A 7,343-nucleotide genomic window follows, 5' to 3' on the forward strand; every position below is an offset into this window, starting at 1 on the left:
TCTACTCAGGGATTTTTCCTAAAATTAACCTATATGAAGAAGATAAGAATTTGCACCAACTTTAAAGCTCTTTCCTTCTGAAATGAAAAGAGTGAGTATTGATAAGGAGCGGTCCTTCGATTTCTTCTGGCTGAAGATCAGCAGATAATAACACTATTACTTTAAAAGCTTAAAATCAGAGTGTTTTGTCTCGTTTATTGATGGATAAGCTTGAGTTCTGGATCAATATTCAGAATTTCTCTAGTCTTGTTAATTTAACGGCCAGTTTATTTACTTTCTGAATGAAGATGTGGGACATGTATTGATAAAATGGTTTTGTTCCTCTGTCCAGCATCAGAAAAAGCAAAACAGAATAATTTTTACAGTTCTTTTTTTTCTTACTTACTGAAACCACCTTTATTACCTTTTCTGCTCCCTTGTAGCAGCGACATGAATCCAACTATGAGGAATTAAGGCTATAAGAAAAGACACACATCAAAAGTCAGGCTAGTCTGATTTTATCAGAAGTACCAATTGTACCTGGGGAATCCTTGGAAAGAATGGTTGAATTATCAACTGAGAAAATCTTGGGGGAAAAAAAAACCTTGAAAGCCAAGGATCTAGATAATCTATTTTATATTTTTGATGACAAATGTGTTTATAAATATGAAGACAGAAAGTTGTTTAATGATATAAACACTAGTTTAAACTAACATAGGGAGATTCATCTCCATTAGCCAAATTTCCAATTATTCCTGTTATTGATTTCTAGTTTTATACTACTGTGTTCAGAAAAGATACTTAATGTCATTTCAATCTTTCTACATTTGTCCAGATTTGTTTGGTGATGACGTATGTCTATTTTGAAGAATATTCTGTGTGCACTTGAGAAGAATGTGTATTCTATTGCTATTAGATAGAATATTCTAAGTATGTCTGTTAGATCTATTTAGTCTAAAGTGCAGTTATAGTCCAATGTTTCATTACTTACTTTCTGTCTGAAAGATCTGTCCTTTGTTGAAAGTGGGCTACTGAAGTCACCTAGTATTACTGTATTACAATGTGTTTTTCCCTTCAGATACTTTAATATTTGCTTTACATATTTAGTTGTCCCAATGTCAGGTATGTATATATTTACAATTATTATATTCTCTTGTTAAGTTAATCCCTTTATCATTATATAATGTCTGTCTTTGTTTATTTTTTAAATTTTTAACTTAAACTTTATTTTGTCTGAAGTAAAGTATAAGTATCAGATTACCCCTGTTCTCTTTAGGCTTCAGTTTGCAAAAAATAATCTCTTCCATTTATTCACTTTCAGTCTATGTGTGCTTAAGAGTGAGGTGAATCTCTTGTATGCAACATATATTTGGGTCTTAAAAAAATCAATTTAGCCACTCTTATGTATTTTTATTGGAGAACTTAATTTATTTACATTCAAAGTAATTATTGATAAGTAAGGACTTATCCACTGTCATTTTGTAAATCATTTTCTGTTTTGTATTTAATAGATATTTTGTTTCTTTCTTCCTCTTTTTCTGTCTTTGTGGTCTGATGGTTTTCTTTAGTGGGATGTTTTGAATCCTTTCTATTTATATTTTGTGCATCTACTATAGAGTTTTATTTTGTGGTTACCATGAGCCTTACATAAAATGTTTTATACTTAAAACAGAGTATTTAAAGCTAATAACAACTTAACTTTGGTTGCATACAACAACTCTGCACTTTTACTTTCTCCTCCCCACATTTTATATTTTCAATATCAAAATCAATATCACTTTGTAATGTGCTTCTCTTTACAGCTTATTTCTCCTATAGTTGTTTTTAATAGTTTTGCCTTTTAATCCTTGTACTAAAAGTAAAATTCCTTTAAAAACTACCATTACAATCCCAGAATATTCTGAATATGACTCTCTATTACTTTTACCACTGAGTTTTGTGCTTTTGTATGTTTTATGTTGTTTATTAGCAGTCTTTGGTTTAGCTTAAAGACTTCATTTAGCGATACCGGTATAGCAGGCCTAGTGGTAACGAACTCCCTTAGCTTTGTCTGGGAAAGTTTTTTTTTTTTTTCCTTATTTCCGAAGTACAGATTTTTCAGGTAAAACTGTTCTAGGTTGTCAGGTTTTTGTTTTTGTTTCTGTTTTTTGTTTGTTTGTTTTTACCTTCAGCCCCCTGCTTATATCATAGTACTCTCTCCTGGCCTGTAGGGTTTCCGTGGAGAAATCCACTGATAACCATTTTAGGACTCCCTTATATGGATATGTTTCTTATCTCTTGCCACTCTTAGAATTTTTTCTTTGTCTTTGATTTTTGATAATTTGGTTGTTATGTGTCTTTGTGAACTCCTCTTTGGGTTTAATTTTGCTGAAGATTGTTCTTACTAAACTTGGATTTTTGCATCTTTCTAATATTTGGGAAGTTTTCAGCCATTATTTCTTTAGTTGTGTTTACTGGCTTTTTAATCTGTCTCTTATCCTTTTGAACTCCTGTTATAAAAATGTTAGTTCTAATGAGAATACGTGGATACAGGGAGGGGGGAACATCACATAATGGGGCCTGTTGGGGAAAAAGGGGAGGGAGAGCATTAGTACAAATACCTAATGCATGTGGGGCTTAAAACCTAGACGATGGATTGATAGGTGCAGCAAACCACCATGACACATGTATACCTATGTAACAAACCTGCACGTTCAGCTCATGTATCAAGTAAAAATAAATAAATAAATAAAATAAAACTTTAAAAAAAAAAAGAAGAAGAAAATGTTAGTTATCTTAATGGTGTACCATAATTCCTGCAGACTTTCTTCATTATTTTTAATTCTTTTTCTCTGACTTCTCTGACTGAATAATTTCAAATATTCTGCCTTCAAGCTCACTGATTCTTTTTTTTTTTTTTTTTAAATGAGACAGGGTCTCACTTTGTCACCTAGGCTGGAGTGCAGTGATGTGATCTTGGCTCACTGTAGCCTCGACTTTCTGGGCTAAAGCAATCCTCCCACCTCAGCCTGCCGAGTAGCTGGGATTACAGGCACGTACCACCACACCCAGGTAATTTTTTGTATTTTTTTTTTTTTTTTTTGTAGAGACAGGGTTTTGCCATGTTTCCCAGGTTGGTCTTGAACTCCTGAGCTCAAGCATTGGCCTCCCAAAGTGCTAGAATTATAGGTATGAGGCACCACGCCTGGCCTGATTCTTTTCTTTTCTTTTTTTTTTTTTTTTTTGCTTGATTGAATCAACTATTGAAGCTTGTTATTGAAGCTTTTCATTGAAATTTTTAGTTCAGTCATTGTATTCATTTTTAGAATTTCTACTTTTTAAAACAATTTTGTTTCTATTTATTTGTCAAACTTTAAATTTGTTTGCATATATTTTCCAGATTTTATTTAATTTTCTATTAGTATATTCTTGTGATTCATCGAACTTCAAGAGGATTTTTCTAAATTCTTTGTTAGTCATTTCTTAGTTCTTCATTTATTGAGTGTTCAATGTTAGAGCTTTATTGGTTTCATTTGGTGGTGTCACGATTCTCTGAATTTTTTGTAAATCTTCTGTCCTTGCATTAATGTCTACACATTTAAGGAGACAGCCACCTGCTCTGGACTTTACAGGTGTTATTGGCAGGGATAGAACTTCATTATTTAGTCTAGTCCTGATCCTGGATGGGCCAACTTGTACCAACCCCGAGCAGGCAGAGATTCCTGTCAGGTTGTTCAGTTGGATGGGCTGCTGTCTTTGCTCTGAGGTCTGAAGGGACTATTGGCTGGGCTCCACCATTTGGCAAGACTATTGGCTGGTCTCTGCAAACAGGCCCAGCTGCTGGCTGGGCACTGCAATAACCACCCATTGGGCAGATTTGCAGTGTGTATTCCCTGGCCAGGTTGAACTACTGTTTGCATTTTGGAGCTTGTAGGGCTGCAGGCTGGGCTTTGAGGTCAGGTGGAGTTACAGCTTAGGACAAATGGGTCCAGAGACTTTGCTTCACAGAACTGTCTTTCTTTGCTCCATAGAACTGTCCTTCTTTGCTCCATAGAACTATATTTCCTTGCTCCATACAACTGTCTTTCTTTGTTCCATGCAACTGTCTTTCTTTGCTCCACAGAAATGTCTGATTGAGACTTGTCTTTCTGCCTGGGTGGGGTTTTGGAGTGAATTCCGAGGCTTGCCTTACTTTTCTGGACTCCCAAGTTGAGCAAGACCAGCCCCTGTTCTCTTCTGAAATGTGCTGTGGCAGGTGTTTCCCTCCCTGAGTGGAGACTTGGTTTAGGCTCTGAGGCTGGGTCAAGCTGCTGTTTGAAATATATGGTTTGCAAATAATTTCTCCAACTTTTTACTTTGTCTTTTCATCCTCTTAACAAAGGCAAATGTTTTTAATATCAATGAGATCAGTTCATCAATTTTTTATTTTATGAATCATGCTTTTGGCGTCAAGTCTAAGAATTCTGTCTAAACTTAGATCCCATTATTTTCCTATTTTCTCTAAAGTTCCATAGTTTTAAAAATTAACTTTTTAACATTGTTCCTTTTAGTTTCCATTAGTATTGGTTTTATTTCTTTAAACTAATGTATGTTTTAATTTTGATTTCAAATTTAATTGCGTTGGGATCATATTGTGTTACTCTGCCTTCTCTCCCATTAACTTCTGCTGTTTTTAAATTACTTTTCCCTTTTTAAAAAAATATTCCTTTTAGTCTTATATGAACATATTTTTTGGGCAGTTTAGACTTTAGTAGTTGAATGTTTTATAATTTATTTTTCATTTTTCTTTGCAAAGCAAATGCAGTTATAGCAATAAAATAACTGAATTCCACTTAATACCCCACAATGCTTGATTTGATATCTAGTGTTTTCATAGTCATCCAGTTCTAAATATTTCACACATTCCAATACGGTTTTCTTCTTTATCTAAGAATTAATTAGCAGTGTGATTTTCTTAGTATCAGACTTCAAACTGTTATTTTAATGTCGATATGTAATTTAATTACATGGATGTCTGGGAAAATCATCTATATGATATTTACTCTATAAAATTCTTGAGACTCACTTTGTAATCTAGAATGTGGCCAATTTTTGAAATGTTTCCTATGTGCTTGGAAAACACATATATTCTCTGTTTGTTGAGTGTGGGGATACCTGTACCACTATTAGATCAAACATATTAATTTTGTTATGAAGATTTTATTTGTTCTCTCAAATTTTAGGTCTGCTTGATCCACTAGTCTCTGATCAAAGTGACCTAATGTATTCCATTCTGATTGCAGATTTACCCTTTTCTCCTTATAATTCTTTTTTAATGTATGTTTTATTCTTGTAAAAATAGCAACCTTTAATAGTTATTTCACAGATGTTTTTTAAGTTTCACAAAATTGTCTTAATGTGTGTATATTTGAAAACATCCTTATTTCATGTTTTCTCTTGAAAGATAGTTTCATTGGTGATAAAATTCTAATATATTTCTCTTCACCATTTAGATGATTGATCATTTGTATGATGTTATTCATTTTTGCTGATGGTAACTTTGCTATTGCTATAGTTATTATTTTTTGTAATAATCTTTTATCTCTAGTAGCTCTTAGGGTCTTATTTTTATCTTTTATGTCCTAAAGTTTCATAAAATGTGAATTTGTTTCTATTCTGTTGGATTCTACTTGTGACATTTCAAAATGAAGATTCATGTAATTCTTTAATTCCTGAACATTCTCATTGATTATCTTTTGTTTAAACTTCTGAAATTGAAGCAAAATACACAGTGCACCAACTGTAAATGTACAACATGATAGATTACCACAGTTGCCCAAGTATGAACCAGAACATTGCCAAAGTCCTAGAAGCCTCCTTCATAGCCAGTCATCCTCTTCCCCATAGGTAAACACTATCTTGATGTCTAATTTTATACTTATGCCTATTTTTGAGCTTTATGTAAATCATACAGTATATATTCGGTCATATTTAGTTTCTTTAATTCAAGGTTATATTTGTGAGAATTAATCACGCTGTTTTACATGGATCATGCTGTTTCTTGTAAATCATGTAGATCATTTACTGACACTGTTTATTCATTTATTTCTGTGTATGAATATACCATTTTTATGTATCCTTTATACTCTTAGTGGGCATTTAGATTATGTCCAGTGTTTAACTATTATGAATAATGTTGATATGAACATACTGTAAAAGTCTTTTGATGCGTATGCACCTGAATTTTTATTTCGATGTCTATTTCTAGAAAATGAAATTGCTGGATCATAGGACAAGTATAAATTCTACATGTTCTTCTTTAGTAAATATTGACATATGCTTTTCCAAAGCAGTGGTAGCAATTACATCGCTATCAATAGTACAAGATTCTCTGTTATGAGTCTTACTAGTTTTAGCCTTTTTGGTGTGTAGGAATAGCTTGTTTTAGCTTTAGTTTGCATTTTCCTTATTATTAATGAGGTTGAGCAACTTTTCATATGTTTCTTGGGTATTTGATCATCTTTTTGTGTGATTTGTCTGGTTAGTTCTTTTTCTGAAATTTCTACTGTGAAATTTCTACTGTGTTCCCACTACTCATTCAGCAGACTTGCTCTCCCCTCCAGTATACTCATATCTAAATCATAAACACATTTCAATACTCATCCAAAGGTCAAATTTTCTGTGATACTTTCCCTAATACACCCAGCCAAAATAGATCTATTTATCTAGCAGACTTTCTAAAATGTTTATATAAGTGTTGGTAATTATCACTTTGTACTTAAGTTCATAATTATTTGTATTTGTTTGGTCTCCTGCAATATAGCCAAGGTGCCAGGGGACATGAACTGTTGGTATTATGTATGATTTCTAGCATCGTATTAGGTTGGTGCAAAAGTAATTGCAGCTGTCCACCAAAAGTAATGGCAATAACCGCAATTACTTTCGCACTAACTTAACACTTGGCTAAGTTGACTGTATGTTCCATTTTCTCAGGACAGCCCAAGTTGATGCTACATCCTGCTGGTCCTGATGGACCGTCTAGTTAGCACTTCTTTCTGCTCTCAACATCACCCTGGTTTATATGTGGTGTTATGTGGTCACCCTGTTCATATTAGAATAAAAAAAAAAAGACTTGGCAGCAATGATAACTTGCAATTAAATCGATGCTTACTGAGGAGAAAAGAGACACTTCTAAGTGACTTAAAAATCGTGGCGCCGAGGCCGGGCGCGGTGGCTCAAGCCTGTAATCCCAGCACTTTGGGAGGCCGAGACGGGCGGATCACGAGGTCAGGAGATCGAGACCATCCTGGCTAGCACGGTGAAACCCCGTCTCTACTAAAAAATACAAAAAACTAGCCGGGCGAGGTGGCCGGCGCCTGTAGTCCCAGCTACTCGGGAGGCTGAGA

The sequence above is a fragment of the Theropithecus gelada genome, chromosome 8, assembly GCF_003255815.1.
Source record: "Theropithecus gelada isolate Dixy chromosome 8, Tgel_1.0, whole genome shotgun sequence".
Taxonomy (NCBI): domain Eukaryota; kingdom Metazoa; phylum Chordata; class Mammalia; order Primates; family Cercopithecidae; genus Theropithecus; species Theropithecus gelada.